The sequence below is a fragment of the Schistocerca piceifrons genome, chromosome X (assembly GCF_021461385.2).
Source record: "Schistocerca piceifrons isolate TAMUIC-IGC-003096 chromosome X, iqSchPice1.1, whole genome shotgun sequence".
NCBI classification, from domain to species: domain Eukaryota; kingdom Metazoa; phylum Arthropoda; class Insecta; order Orthoptera; family Acrididae; genus Schistocerca; species Schistocerca piceifrons.
The window spans coordinates 586,254,946-586,270,333 of NC_060149.1; positions in this window are offsets into that span (position 1 = coordinate 586,254,946).

Below are 15,388 nucleotides of genomic sequence, written 5' to 3' on the forward strand. Positions count from 1 at the left end.
ATTTTTGATTCATCTGAGTACATTTTGAGTACATGAATAAAATTAATTGTTCTGTGGCAAACTTCAAAGCCAAAATCAATCTTTTTGATTACAAAATTTGTCCTTTGCATGGGAATAATTTGATCACACCATAAATAGATGAATTTGTATAATATCTCTTTAACCAACACTATGTAGTGTGTGTATTTACTTGAGTCATGGAATAGATATTGCTGCATATAAAGACTAAGGTCTGTCTGTTGCCAGCATACTACTTTTTCAAGAGAGAGAGAGAGAGAGAGAGAGAGAGAGAGAGAGAGAGAGAGAGAGAGAGAGATGCTTCAATCCTGGAATCTTTTAGCATTTGAATACTTTTTACATCATGCAGTTTCTCAATCCTTTTTACATTCTTAAACAACATTCATGGAAAAAAATCATGAACACAAATATAATTGTCTAAGTTATATGAGGATAATTATAAATATTGTAAGAAGATGAACATGTACAATTTTTGTTTTCCTTGCACAATGTATGCTGTGTAATTACATCATGAACAAAATAGGTATGGCATTATGTGGACAGTAAGTTTGTTTCTTGCCAGCATATTTCTTGATTTTGTGAGATGCTCTGAAGTGAGGAAATTTAACTGTTTGAATACTTTTTATGATACCAAGTATGTACTTTCAATCCTTATTTACATTCTTAGTCAATTTTCATGGCCCACAAATCATGATACCGGAACATACTCATTTGTGTCGTGTTGGAATAATTTCATCACACTGAAAAATGATGAATATGTGCAGTTTTTGTTTGATTGGCAAAATGAATCCTGTGTTTTTATGTTACACACAGTATAGATACTGTAAATCACCAAGTCACCTTGTCAAAAAAAAAAGCTCCTAACTCAAGAACTTTAAGCATTTGAATACTTGTTTCAACATGCAGTACGTATTTTCAATCCTAGATAAATTTCGCTGTCAAAAATTAGCATAAGAACATGAAGATGAATAAGCTTTGTTTTAATGGTGCAATGTATGCTTTGTAATTACATTACACACAGAATAGATACTGTAGCTTCTGAAACACCAAGTCTGTTCATTTGGCAGCAAACTGCTTCATCTGAAAAGATGAATACTTTTTACATCTATTGAATCTATTCTTAACCAAGTCTGTTCATTTGGCAGCAAACTGCTTCATCTGAAAAGATGAATACTTTTTACATCTATTGAATCTATTCTTTTTGATGCAAGCCATGGACTGGCACTGCAAAAGTTTAAAAATAGATTTTACATTTTTCTTGTTTTTTTGCAATTCTTTTGTTTTTAAATAATTTACTCAGGAGTATCAAATAATTCCAACCACCAGTTTCAGTTCCTGAAGATTTGTAACAGTTCTTTGTGTGTTAAGTCATGAAACACAGTGCAGTACACATTGGTACATCTGATGCACTGATCCTTCTGAGCTCACTAGAATGTCACAGTGGTTAAGTGCACCCATACTCAAATTGTAATCTACAGTGCATTGGGGTTTCTTTATCTTTTCACTGGTTTTTCAGTCAATCCATGTGTTGTGTTACTTGTGATAAACATCCACACTTTTCCTTTATCGTGCCACCCGATAGCAAGCATCTTCTCAGTTGACTTAAACTCAAGTTCTCTTCCTTTCAGTTTATTCTGCAGTTCTGACGTGTTGCACCTATTCTTATGAACAGCGATGTTTATGGTTCGTCTGTGGCTGTGAAGCCAGAGGAACAGATCTGGGATGGAATACCAGTTGTTGACATACAGTATATGTCCCTGTTCCACATATAGTCTGATAAATTATGCCAGTACATCACTACTTTTCCCTAAATTGTGGAACCTAATTTCTGTTGTTGTACCTGTATATACAAAGAAATTCAACATGCGGCTATGCATTCTGACAGTCATGCAGAACAGATGTCTTTATTCCAAATCTACTTTGCTTGGATGGAATAAATTGTTTAAAAGATAACGGACATTAGAACAACAAGAGACTGTCGACAAAGCAAAGCTTCTGATGTGGACTAAATGCACTGTTAAAACACTGTACATATTTTATTGACAATGTTCCTAATTTTAAACAAACTGTCACCTCCATTACTGTACTCACAGAGTTGGCACTAAAGTGCAGCATTCTCAAAAGTAAAATAAAATGGATGGGGGGCATAATTTTGCCAAAAAACTGGTGTGTTTAAAAGTATATATTTGGACCAATAATCACTTACTTTCAATATTTTAACTTCAGCTCTTAGAAAACAAATAGCAACAAACAATAAAGTTCCTCAAATCTATTATACTTCCATTTTAACAGTCGTGATTGTACTAATTCTGGAGTATTTGCTCTGATGTGCACATAAAATTGATTTATTTCATCTGCTATAAACTTCATCAGGCCTTCTGACAGAAATATCATAAAAAATTACAGAATGGTTGAGTAATTAGCTAGTTCACATTCGTATCTTGAAGCCGCATCATCAAACTTATGCTTAAATGGCTGGAAATAGTTTGTTTCCAATCAAATGTGTCACTAAGTCATGCTCTAGACAGAAGCATTTTGCTATCACTTTTGGATTCTTTGGATTCTGAAAAGCCACTGACTGTACCTCTTGTAAAATCATCAAACTGGTGTGCTGTACCACCTGATGAACAGGGCTAAGGACTATTACTCCATAATTCCACTATAGAATTATTACTGTTACCAACATCAGAGAATGCATCCTCACTGTTGCTCCAGTAAGTATCTCCAGGATCTCTCTGTCTCTGCGACCACAGTGATGTGACAGTTCTCTCATAGAACAGATGAATGCAAAGTTACAATTGCTGAAAACATGCAAAGCAAACTTGAACTCCACGAAGAGGAATCACAGCAGCAAATGTAGAAACACACACTTGAAATATGCACTCGGAACTCTAAACACCTGCTGGAAGAAAGGTGCAGGAATACAGCTCTGCATGTTTACACATCAGACGTGTGCAGGTACCTATGACTCAGTGCACTTTAACTCATCCACAGCAGTGAGAGGACCAATAGCTTGGGACACTTCCACAGATCAATAGCACTTACAGAAAACCCAGAGGCTGTGCCTAATAACGTTCACAGCACTTGGGGAGCAGCAGAGCAAGACAAGTGAGCAGGGACACAGCAGCCAATGGGTTAATTAGGTGATTTCTCTGGGATAATGTCTAGAGCATTGTGTAGATCTAATAAAGATATCCTCAGACTACCAACAGACTGAAAAACAACAAATGATTCTTCTTGACTATGATCTGTTTAGTGCCTGTGTACAGCTTGGGACAAAATAGTACCCCACAGAATATGAAATAAAAGAAAAAAACCACAAATATTGTGTGTCATGAACAAAAGCTGTAATTTGAGAAGACCCATGTCTAATCAAAGCCATATTTCACAAAAATATGACCATATCATTGCTACTGTGCTAGTAGAAGTGCATTGACTTTGCTGTACACACTTTGGTGGACACGTTGTATCTCTGTTTGTGTCGAGTAGCTAATACAGTCTCACTCTAGGGCTAAACACATTCACTTCTTGTACAATGTGAGAGTTAATGCTGTGCGTATATTTACATGCAGTAAATAAATTTAATTTGTGCTCAGCATTTCTACATGGGTTCAATTTGTTGTGGTCAATGTACCCAACTAGAATTAAATGCTGCCTTACAGCAAAGTAAATGTAAACCCATAGGTATTTTATAATGGCTGAGCACATTACATGCTTCCTTTCTAAACTGGAATATTAGCTAAACTAGTTCAAGATAAAAAGGTAGGACTTGAAATTTGATGTGTTAACAAGCATGAATGTCCATTTTAGATACATTCTTTGTCATTGCTCACCTGTTGTGCTAGTTTGCCATTTCTATCTCCATTAGGCAGAATGGAATTTTTATTTTATTTTATTTTTTTTTTTTTTTTTGAAGTACTCAGACAAGCAGATATTAGTCTCACAGTTAGGATTTTTTTACATTATCAGTTCACAGAAGACTACCTACGGAGAAAAGAAGTCTAACCATGATTGACAGTATAATGGCTAAGCATTGGATACAAAAGCCAGCTAGCACTTTTTAGGCACTTGTACTGACAAACAATTTGGCCATTTCCTTATAGATTTATGCTTCATGTTAGACAAAAGTATATATTGTTTGTCTACTAATTATAGATGGCATATGTATGTGCAACACTAAATAAACAGTACCCATTAACAATATTACACCACAGTGGACTTGGCAAACAAGTAGTGAACATGGAATGAGAGTAAAGAACCGAGCCTGAACCATGTATGTAAGAGTCATATGAACCTATATAGCTAACTGGTGAAGAGTAGGAATGACTGTAAACATTTGATAAATTGAGTGTTCTCCTGCTGCCCTTCATAATTAACATGTACAGTTAAATGTACTCATAAAGAATTAAATACAATGCAAACACTACTTTCTTTTGTGAGACACAAATTTCATCATTTAATCAGCATATCAGCACTTCAACTCCCAATACTATATTCTTTCCAATTGTACTACTAGTATTACAAGAAAGTAACATCATTTTGATGAAAAGACAGTACTGCAGCTCCCAACCATCATCACAGTCAGTGTGAAGAGTAGATGTTTGTGACCCATCAGACAGTCCACATTACTTTCTGTAGTAGCAGATAGGCTAACATTGACTTACCATAACAAGATGTCCCTTTGCTGGCACATGTTTGACATGCAAACTAGTCATGTGGATATCATTTCTCAATATTTGAAAACAATCAGAAATGGGCCGAAGCTGCTGTGAGCACCGCTTTGCAGAGGTTTAGCACTAGAAACGTGTCTAACCAAATTCTTCAAGCCTGGTAAGCTAGACTACTATAGATAGGGTTGTTCGAAGCCCTATTATGGCATAGGTACAAATGCTCCTGGGATGTCAGTTAAAGCATATTGGAGTTAGTGGACTAAGTGAACTCAGGGAGTGTATTTACAGCTAAAGTAATTTATACTACAGGATATTAAAGCATTACTTTAATACAAAATTGATGATTTAGTTGAAAAGTTACTCTTCAGTAGGGAGAGAAGGAAGACAGGGGCTAATGTCCCATCGATATCGAGGTAATTAGAGATGAAACACAAGCTCAGGTTGTGTCAAGGATAGGGAGGAAATCGGCCATGCCCTTTCAAAGGAACCATCCTGGGATTTGTCTGGAGTGATTTACGGAAATCATGGAAAACTTAAATCGGGATGGCTGGACATGGGTTTGAACCGTTGTCCTCTCACACGCAAGTCCAGTGTGCTAACCACTGTGCCACTTTGCTGGGTCTTCAGTAAGGAACTTTGGGTTCAATACCAGAAACAGCAGAGCAGACATGCTGGTGGAATTTCCTGAAAAGAACACTGTGTTCATTGCAAACATATTTTTCAAGAAAATTTCAGGAAAAAAATTGACACTAACAGAACCAAAGAGAACTATGAATGAGATTGACTGTGTGCTTTCAAAACAATGAACCAAACATGCAGGATTTGTTGATCTTAAACGAACTGAGAATTTCCAGTGACCACAGGTGAGAAAGGTGGATAATAAAACTGAACACTAAGTTAGAAATAAATAACCTCATTAAGTAAAAATCCTGTTTCATTGATTCAAAAAATTTAGAAGTCAAAGAGAAAGAATACTAATTAAAATTCACAAACGGGTTTAAGGAGAATGAAGGAACAGTAGGTCTAATTATGAAAAATTATGTTGTAACATAGTATACTGGAAAACTCTAGAGATGTTGCAGGAGTGAGGAGCAAAAAGCAAAACAAAGATTTCAGAAGACATGCAGTAATTGATGAAGAAGAGAAAAGAATTAAAAGTAAGAGATAACAGAAGTCAGACAGAGCTAAACGAATGAAACAAAACTTTTCAATAATGTGTACAAGATGTAGAACATATAATGAGAAGACTATCAGGGTGACAACCAAGAAAAACTAAAATGACAAGAAAATACAATCATTTATTCTTTGTAGACACCTTATCACATTAGTCAGGATGTCAGATGGCTCTGTTATGACAAACTAGGAGACCATTCTAAAGGTGTTTGAGGAGTTATTAAAAAAAAATTGTTTAGTGCGCCCTGGGAAATTAACACACAAACTGTACAGCACTCTGAAAGTACTACCAGAAGAAGCAGAGAAATTGATTAGGTGCATTGAAAGAGGAATATTATTTGTAAATGACATAGTTATTGCAGAAATGATGAAAGCAGAGAGAAAGATGATGAACATAAGCCCTACACAGTTATTCACAGACTGTTTACATACAGTGGTGATATCAGAGTATTAGAACAATGCTGGAATATTCCCTAGAAATGGTACAAGGAAGATGTGAAGAGCTATAAGCTCATTAGCCTTTGTCAGTAGTATAAAAGAGTTTTACAAAAAATACTTACAAATTGTGTAGAAAAAACTTTGGGTATTCACCACAGAAAATAACAAGCTGGTGTTAGAAGTGGTTTAACACAATGGACCAGCTAAAGGTAACAACAAAGTTATAGAAAGAAGCAGTTAGCTAGCACTTTGTATGAGTTTTAAAGACTCTAACATGACATTTCACTCAGTCACAATTAAATCTGTGCTGACAGCACTTGAGAAACAAGGAATAAAATCTATCAGTGTCAGTATGCTGAAGATATTTACAATAAGAGTATTTCTTCCATTCAGTTACACCAAGAGAGTGAACAGTTCAGAACTGGGACAGAAGTTAGGCAATCACATGCAATTCAACTAAAATTATTTTCTGCAGCTGAGGATGAGGTCTTCAGATAATGAAATAAGAATGTGGAAGGAATGATGTGCATAAATTGGTCCTATTTGAGCCACCTATGATTTGTGGTTTATCTGGATGCACAGAAACCTCAGTAAAGGATGGAGGAACTGAACAAAGCAAAAATATAAAAGATTAATAATAATAACAACTTTTTGTGCCTAAGTGACTGGATGCAAGTTTTCCAGTTGGAAACCACTTAGGCGACTTGTATGTCCCTAATTTTCCGCAACAGGGACATACAGTTTAATGTCGAATCTGAACCACATGTTGTTCCTAGTAACTCCTCACATTATGCAGATGATTGATGTAAAGATTAATGATGAAGTTGTAGAAGAACTGATATATATGTATGCTTAGGACAGCTGATAACAAGAAGCAGATGGACACTTAAAGAAGTAAACAGGAGAGAAAAATGATGAGTTCATTTGGGAAACTAAATGCTGTATTCAGGAGTAAATTCTAAATATACCTGCAACATAAAGTCTTCAACTATTGTGTACTGCAAGTACTAATTTATGAAAATGGACTTTAAATGCTCAAACAGATCAAAAATGGAGAGCCAACCATGAGAAATGAGAAGATGCATATTGTGTGCAGCAAGAAAGTACAGAAACAAATAAGTGAATAAGAGGAAAGAAAGCAACTGAGGATGTGGCAGTGACTCTTACTAAAATGAAACAGTGATGGGCTGGGCATATAGTGAGGTGAAATGATGGGAGGTGGCCTAAGGAAATTCTGAGTTGGATTAATCATAACTGAAACAGACGTAGAGGATGATCTGACATCAGAAGCAAGATAAACATTGATGTAAAAAGCTGACAATCACTCTGTATGAAGAAATGTTGAGGAGGCCAGTAACCAGCAGCATGTGTCGTATGGCTAATGATGATGATTAATGAGTTGATGATGATAATGATTCTGATGACTGCTGGGATTGTTTATATGATTCTGAATAACTATTCGATAATGTAACTTCTACATCATCTCAAACTGATGCAGTAATATAATGCACATAAATTCTTCTTAAGTGGAAATCAGAAATTTATTGAAAATAAATCAGATATACAATTGTCATATTGGAAAATTTGGGTTTTCTGGTGGTAATCCATATTATACTTGCACAGTATTTCAATCGTGTAACTCGCAACCTTCGTCAGGTGCTCCCTGAGGCTGAATCCAATGTGGAACAGGTCCAGTATTTATGCCTATGGGGGCCAGACACTCCATCATCAGTCCATGTTGTGCCAGGCATCTGGTCTGAGATATGCACCAGTCAGTAGGAGCAACCATGTTCTTTTCTAGCCATAGCTGTTCTGACTCCTGTATGCATACTTTTTGGTTGTTGTTAGTTAATAATTTTGTCATCTGACATTCTGTTCCATCTCCAAGTTGTACTGGGCATTCAATATTTTGATTGATATCATTTAAGCTTCCCAATGAACTCTGGTGTTCAGTTACTGTAGCCGGCTATGTCAGATGCTCCATCTGAGGTCTGCACCCACTAGAGGTGACTGCTGGCCACAGGTGTTCAAATTGTCATTTATTCTCAAAAATGATCATCCTCAAGTGCTTGATTTGCTATATGAAGTACCACCATCTGTTAGCCCGCCATCTGTTGGTTGTGTTGGATTATTTGTTCTGTCATCATTTCCAAAGTTATTTCCCCTGGAGATTGAATGTTGTCTCCATTGTGTCTATAGGATATTAAGCGCCAGATTTCAGGCAGACACATGCTGATATCCTGTGTCACAAGTTTTTAAGATATTGTGTGACGTTTCTTTTGATGGATTCTTTAATAGCCCTATCCCAGTATATGGGTATCTCTGTCAGAATCTTGACATCATCATAATTCATCGAATGATTTAGGTCCAAACAATCTTCCATTATAGCTGCTTGGGAGCCTGTTTGAGACTGGTGTGCCATTGGTGCTCCTTACACATGCTGCAACAGTCTTGGTGGTTTGGCCAGTATATGACATACAACAGTGGCATAGTCTGTGGTACATGACTGGTTTCTGGAGGCTCAGATCATCCTTTAAACTCTAACAGACCCTTAATCTTAGTTGGTGGGCAGAAAACGCTCTTCACATTATATTTGTGAAAAATTCTGGTGATTTTGGCAGATATTGGTCTGGTATGTGGCGAAAAAGCAACCTTCTTTGGTTCTTCTTGTACTTTTATTGACCCCTCTGTTGGAGAAGTAGTGTGCAGTGCCTTCTGAATATCTGTGGAAGACTATCCATTTCTGAAGAACACAGACTGCAGATGTACTATCTTGTCATCAAGTTGTCTGGATCCAAAAGAATTTATGCCCAATGAACGAGAGTTTTGGGTACACCATGCTTCTGAAATGGATCGTGGCAGCTACTAGCTTGCATGTACAGATTGGTGTGAATTGGTTTTCAGTAAATACTATGGCCAAAAGTGGCATTTGACTTCCTCTGGACAAGAACATCTCAGAATGGCAGTTGTCCATTCTCCTCTATTTCCACCATGAACTTTATGTTATGGTGATGTGAGTTCAGGTGTCCTATGAAAACAAGGAGCTTTTCTCTACCATTGGGTCAAATGACAAAGGTTTCATCCACATATCTGAAGAAACATTTATGCAAGTGCCTCATTTTTGAATCTCTCCATAAAGTGGTTTGCTAGCACCTGTGAGAGCAGACTGCCCATTGCTACCTGCTCCATTTGACCATAGGATTGACCCCCATATACAAAGTATGTTGAAGTTAAAATGTGACTGCACTAGTCCAGGAGAGCCATGTTGAACATTTCTCCAATCAATTCTAGTGATTCATTCAGTGGTACCTGGATGAATAAGGAAATCATGTCAAAGCTAACCATAATTTCAGAATCAGTGTTGTCTACCTGTTCAGGTTATGTAGAAAATCTTGCAAGTTGCAAATGTGGCATGTACATTTGTTTACATATGGCAATAGCATCTTCTCCAGGTCCTGAATGGTGGGGTAGGTGGTCATGCCAATGTTGCTAACTATTGTTTCCTGCAGAAGGGCCCTGTTTGTTCTGTCCACCTTGTCGGTGGGGTCTATTTCTATTAGTCTGTATGCTGTATCATCTGGGTCCAACTGAATGAATCACTCTGAAAATATCGATGCACGAAGCATACAATAACTACCACCATCACACACACCTTAGCAAAAGATCTGACGTAGAACCTAAGGAAATTCTGGTCTTTTGTAAAATTGTTAAGTGGGTCTAAGGCATCCATTCAGTCCCTTGTTGAACAGTCTATTGTGACAGTTGAAGATAGCAAAATGAAAGCCACAGTTTTAAATTTCATATTCAGAAAATCATTCACACCAGAGAATTGTACAAACATACTGTCAGTTGACCATGGGACAGTCTCCCATATGGAGGATATAGTAATAAGCATCAATGGTGAAGAGTACGACTGAAAAATTTGAAAGCAAATAAATCACCATGTCCAGATGGAATCCCAGTTTGATTTTCCAAAGAGTACTTGGCCCCTTACCTAGCTTGCATTTATTGCAAATCTCTCACCCAGAATAAAGTCCCAAGCAACTGGAAAAGATGCAGGTGACTCCAGTAAATAAGAAGGGTAAAAGAATGGACCCACAAAATTACACACCAATATCCCTATTTTCTGTTTGCTGCTGAATCCTTGAATGTATTCTCAGTTCAAATATGATGAAGTTTCTTGAGACTGAGAAGCTTATGCTCAGGAATCAACATGGTTTTAGAAGGCATCACTCTTGCAAAACTCAGTTTGCCTTTTCCTACATGATATAATATGAACTACGGATGAAGGGCAACATGCAGATTCCATATTTCTAGATTTCTGGAAAGCATTTGACACAGAGCCCCATTGTAAGCTATTAAAAAAGGTATGGGTGTATGGAATAATTTCACAGATAGGTGATTGCCTTGAAGACCTGTTAAATAATAGGACCCAGTATGTTGTCCTCGACATTGAGTGTTCATCGGAGACGAAGTTTTTGTCAGGAGTGACCCAGGGAAGTGTGATAGAACTACTGTTGTTCTCGATGTACATAAATGATGTGGCAGACAGGGTGGCTAAAATCTATGGTTGTTTGCTGATGATGCATGGTGTATGATAGGGTGAAGTTGATAAACAAAATTTCCAATTGCTGTAATGAATGGCAGCTAGCATTAAATGTGGAAAAATGTAAGTTAATGTCGTTGAGTAAGATGAACAAACCTGTAATGTTCGAGTACAGTAGCACTAGTGTCCTGCTTGACACAGTCAAGTATTTTAAATATCTGGCCATAATGTCGCAGAGTGATATCAGATGGAATGAGTATGTGAAAACTGTGATAGGAAAGGCGAATGGTCAACCTTGGTTTACTGAGAGAAAGAGTGGTTCACCTGCAAAGGAGACCACATACAGGATGCTGGTTCGACCTATTCTTGAGTACTGCTTGAGTGTTTGGGATCCATATCAGGTTGGGGTGAAGGAAGAAATTGAAGCAATTCAGAGGCAGGCCACTAGATTTGTTACCAGTAGGATTGAACAGCACGTAAGTGTTACAGAGATGCTTCCAGAACTCAAATGGAAATCCCTGGAGGGAAGGTGTCGTTCTTTTGAGAAACACTGTCGAGAAAATTTAGAGAAACAGCATTTGAAGCTGACTGCTGAACAATTCTACTGCCACCAACATACATGGTGCATAAGGACCACGAAGATAAGATACAAGAAATTAGGGGTCAATATGGAGGCATATAGATAGCCATTTTTCCCTTGTTCTATTTGCGAGTGGAACAGGAAAGGAAATGACTAGTAGTGGTACAGGGTACCCACCACCACGCAACCGTATGGTGGCTTGCGAGTATTGATGTAGATGTAGGTGCAGACTTGATTGGAAAAAAGTTTGACGGGGATCTCCTGAACTTGTTCAGGCAGATCTTAACTTCAACATACTCCCTATATGTGGATCAATTCTACAACCAAACAGAGGGGGTTGGCAGTGGGCAGCCCACTCTCACCAATGGCGCCAAACTTCTTTATGGAGAGATCTGAAGATGAGGCACTTGCACGGGCCCTGGATTAACTGAAATGTTTCCTCAGATACATGGATGACACCTTTGTTATTTGGCCCCACAACAGGGAAAAGCTCCTGGTTTACCTGGAATAACTGAACTCATGCCACCCTAACATAAAATTCACAATAGAAGAATGGACAACTCCCATTCATAGATGTTCTTGTCCAGAGGAAGGCTGATGCCACTTTTGGTTATAGTATTTATCAAAAACCAATTCACACTGATCTGTACTTGCAAGTCAGTAGCTGCCAACATCCAGTGCAGAAGAACGGTGCACTCAAAACTCTGGTTCATCGGACATCAACTCTTTTGGATCCAGACAACTTGAGGACAAAGATAAAAGCAACTGCAGTTTGTGTTCTACAGAAACAAATATTCTTCCAGAGATATTCAGAAGGCACTGTGCCTTACTTCTCCACCAGATGGGTCAGTAGAAGTAGAAGAAGCAGCAAAGAAGGTTCTATTTTGCCATATGCCAGACCAATATCTGACAAAATCAGCAGAGTTCTTCCCAAATATAACATCAAGAGTGATTTCTACCCATCAACCAAGATTAAGGCTCTATTAGGGAGTGTAATGGATGATCTGGACCTACAGAAACTGGCCATTCACCACATACCATGTCATTGTGGTACATATGTATCTACATGGCTACTCTGAAAATGACATTTAAGAGCCTGGCAGAGGGGTTGTCAAACCACTTTCACAATAATTCTCTATTATTTCACTCTTGAACAGAACACGGAGAAAACAAACACCTACATCTTTCCATGCAAACTCTGATTTCCCTTATTTTATTATGATGATTGTTTCTCCCTAGATATTTTTTCATTTGGAGGAGAAAGTTGGTGATTGAAATTTTAAGAGAAGATCCCACCACAATGAGAAATGTGTTTGTTTTAATTATGTCCACCTCAAATCCTGTATAATGTCCGTGACACTCCCTCCCTTATTTCTTGATAATGCAAAAGTTGCAGCCCTTCTTTGAACTTTCTTGATATAGTCATTAATCATATCTGGTAAGGATCCCACACCACACAGCAGTACTCCAAAAGAGGATAGACAAGCATAATGTAGGTAGCCTCTTTAGCAGATCTGTTGCATCTTTGAAGTGTTCTGCCAATAAAGTGCAGTCTTTAGTTTGCCTTCCCCATAACATTTTGTGTGTGGTGTTTCCAGTTTACATTGTTTGTAATTGTAATTCCTAGGTATTTAGTTGAATTCATGGCTTTTAGATTTGATTGATAAAACGTGTAACAAAAGTTTAATGGATTCTTTTGGACAATCATGTGGGTGACCTCACACATTTCATTATTTAGGGTCAATTGCCAATTTTTGCACCATACAGATATCTTTTCTAAATCGTTTTGCCATTTGTTTTGATCTTTTGATGACTTTTATAGACAATAAATGGTAACATCATCTGCAAACAAGCTAAGATGGCTGCTCACATAGTCTCCTAAATCATTTATACAGATAAGGAACAGCAGAGTTATGGCATATATCGATCAGACCCCCAGGACTCTTGACATCAGGTGTAAGGAGCACCTACGACACATCAGATTTAGGCGGACCTCCAAGTTAGCTACAGCAGAACATTGTTTGGAACTAAATTATTCAGTGAGTTACAAGATGTCAAGATTCTGACACAGACGCCCAGATACTGGGATAGCATTTTTAAAGAATCTGTCAAAATAAAGGTCACACAGAATCGTAGCTGCTGTGACATGGGATATCAGCTTAGCTCAAACTGGAATCTGACACTCAGTCTCCTAAAGATTCAATTGAGGAAACATCCAAAGTCTGGGGAAGTAATTTTGGAAATGACAGCAAATAACCCAGCACAGCCAACAAAGGGCACACAGAGGGTGGTGCTTCATACATCAAATCAAGTACCTGAGGATGGTAATTTAGAAAACAAACAGCAATTTGAACTCTAGTGACCATAAAATAATCTGACAGCCACTCCTGGCAGGTGCAGATCTTTGATGGAGCACCTGATGCAGCCAGCTATGGTAATAGAACACCATAGTCCATGGGAAGGCTTAAATGATGGCAATCAGAGGATTGAATGCCCAGTACAACTGGGAGGTGGAACAGAACATCAGATGACAAAATTATTAACTGACAACAGCCAAAAAGTATGCACAAAGCAGTTTCAATAGCTATGGCTAGAAGATATTACAGTTCCTGCTACTGACCAGCGCATATCTCGGACAGAGTGCATGGTGCAGTGCGGCCTGATGATGGAGCACCCAGCCTCACATAGGTATAAATACTGGACCCATTCCACACTGGATTCAGACTCAGGGGCAAGTTACACAATCGAAATATAGTGATATAGTGCAAGTATGACATGGATTACTGGCAGAAAACCCAATTTTGCAAGATGACAATGCCTCACTAGGAAAGCCTGGCTGGCTCTGAGCACTATGGGACTCAACTGCTGAGGTCATTAGTCCCCTAGAACTTAGAACTAGTTAAACCTAACTAACCTAAGGACATCACAAACATCCATGCCCGAGGCAGGATTCGAACCTGCGACCGTAGCAGTCTTGCGGTTCCAGACTGCAGCGCCTTTAACTGCACGGCCACTTCGGCCGGCGGGAAAGCCTGAAGAGCTATAGATATACAGTTATTAAAACATCAAATTGTTAGCTTAGCAATATCTGTCAGTGTAATAATAACAGTTGACAAATTAGTGCTGGTGCTGAACTGAAGTGAAAATTCTCTCTGAGAATTACATATGACTACTCAATAATATCATCTTGATTCTGATCTTGAATTTATTGGTTTGCTGTTAAATTCATTACCTAGATTACACACATCTTTTTATCTTAAACATGACAATCATTACAGGTTTTGGCCATATATTGCCCATATTTAGATTCTATGTGTCATAGGTGGCATTTGGTGAACAAGGCATGAAGTATAAAATGTGATGATGGCCAGTATGTGGCTGAAACTGGTATTGATTGTTATCACATTATTAACATAATTGTGTCTAAAATAAATATCTCGAACAGTCTTCTCGATGGAATGAATATCATTTTCCATTATCTTGGCTTATAGTACTTGCTGTTTTACCCTTAGGAAAATTTTTCCTCACAAATTACAAAAGAAATAAAATGCAACAAACTATTACATATTTTTTCTGGCACTTTCCAGAGTTTGATAACTGCAGCTACACAAGTTGAGACAAGTGCTGGAAATTTATGTACATTATAATCAATGTGTACATACATTATCAATAAATGTGTAAGAAAAAAGCCTTTTTGCCAGTTATAACCGCAAGACTCTAATTATGAACAGATTTTTTTTATTCTCTAGCCACCAGGATAGTGATAGTTTGATAAGTATAATTAAGCAATATGCTGTTGTAGATCACACAATAAGAATAGCAGTAGAAAGGAAATGTATGTCCTACCTGATCAAGTCGTTGATTTTGAAATTCTCAGTAATAGCAGCTGGTAATAACTGTTGGAAGTATCACAGCGGTTTTCCCCAGCTCAATTTGTACTGGAAGTCACTTTAATTGTGGTAA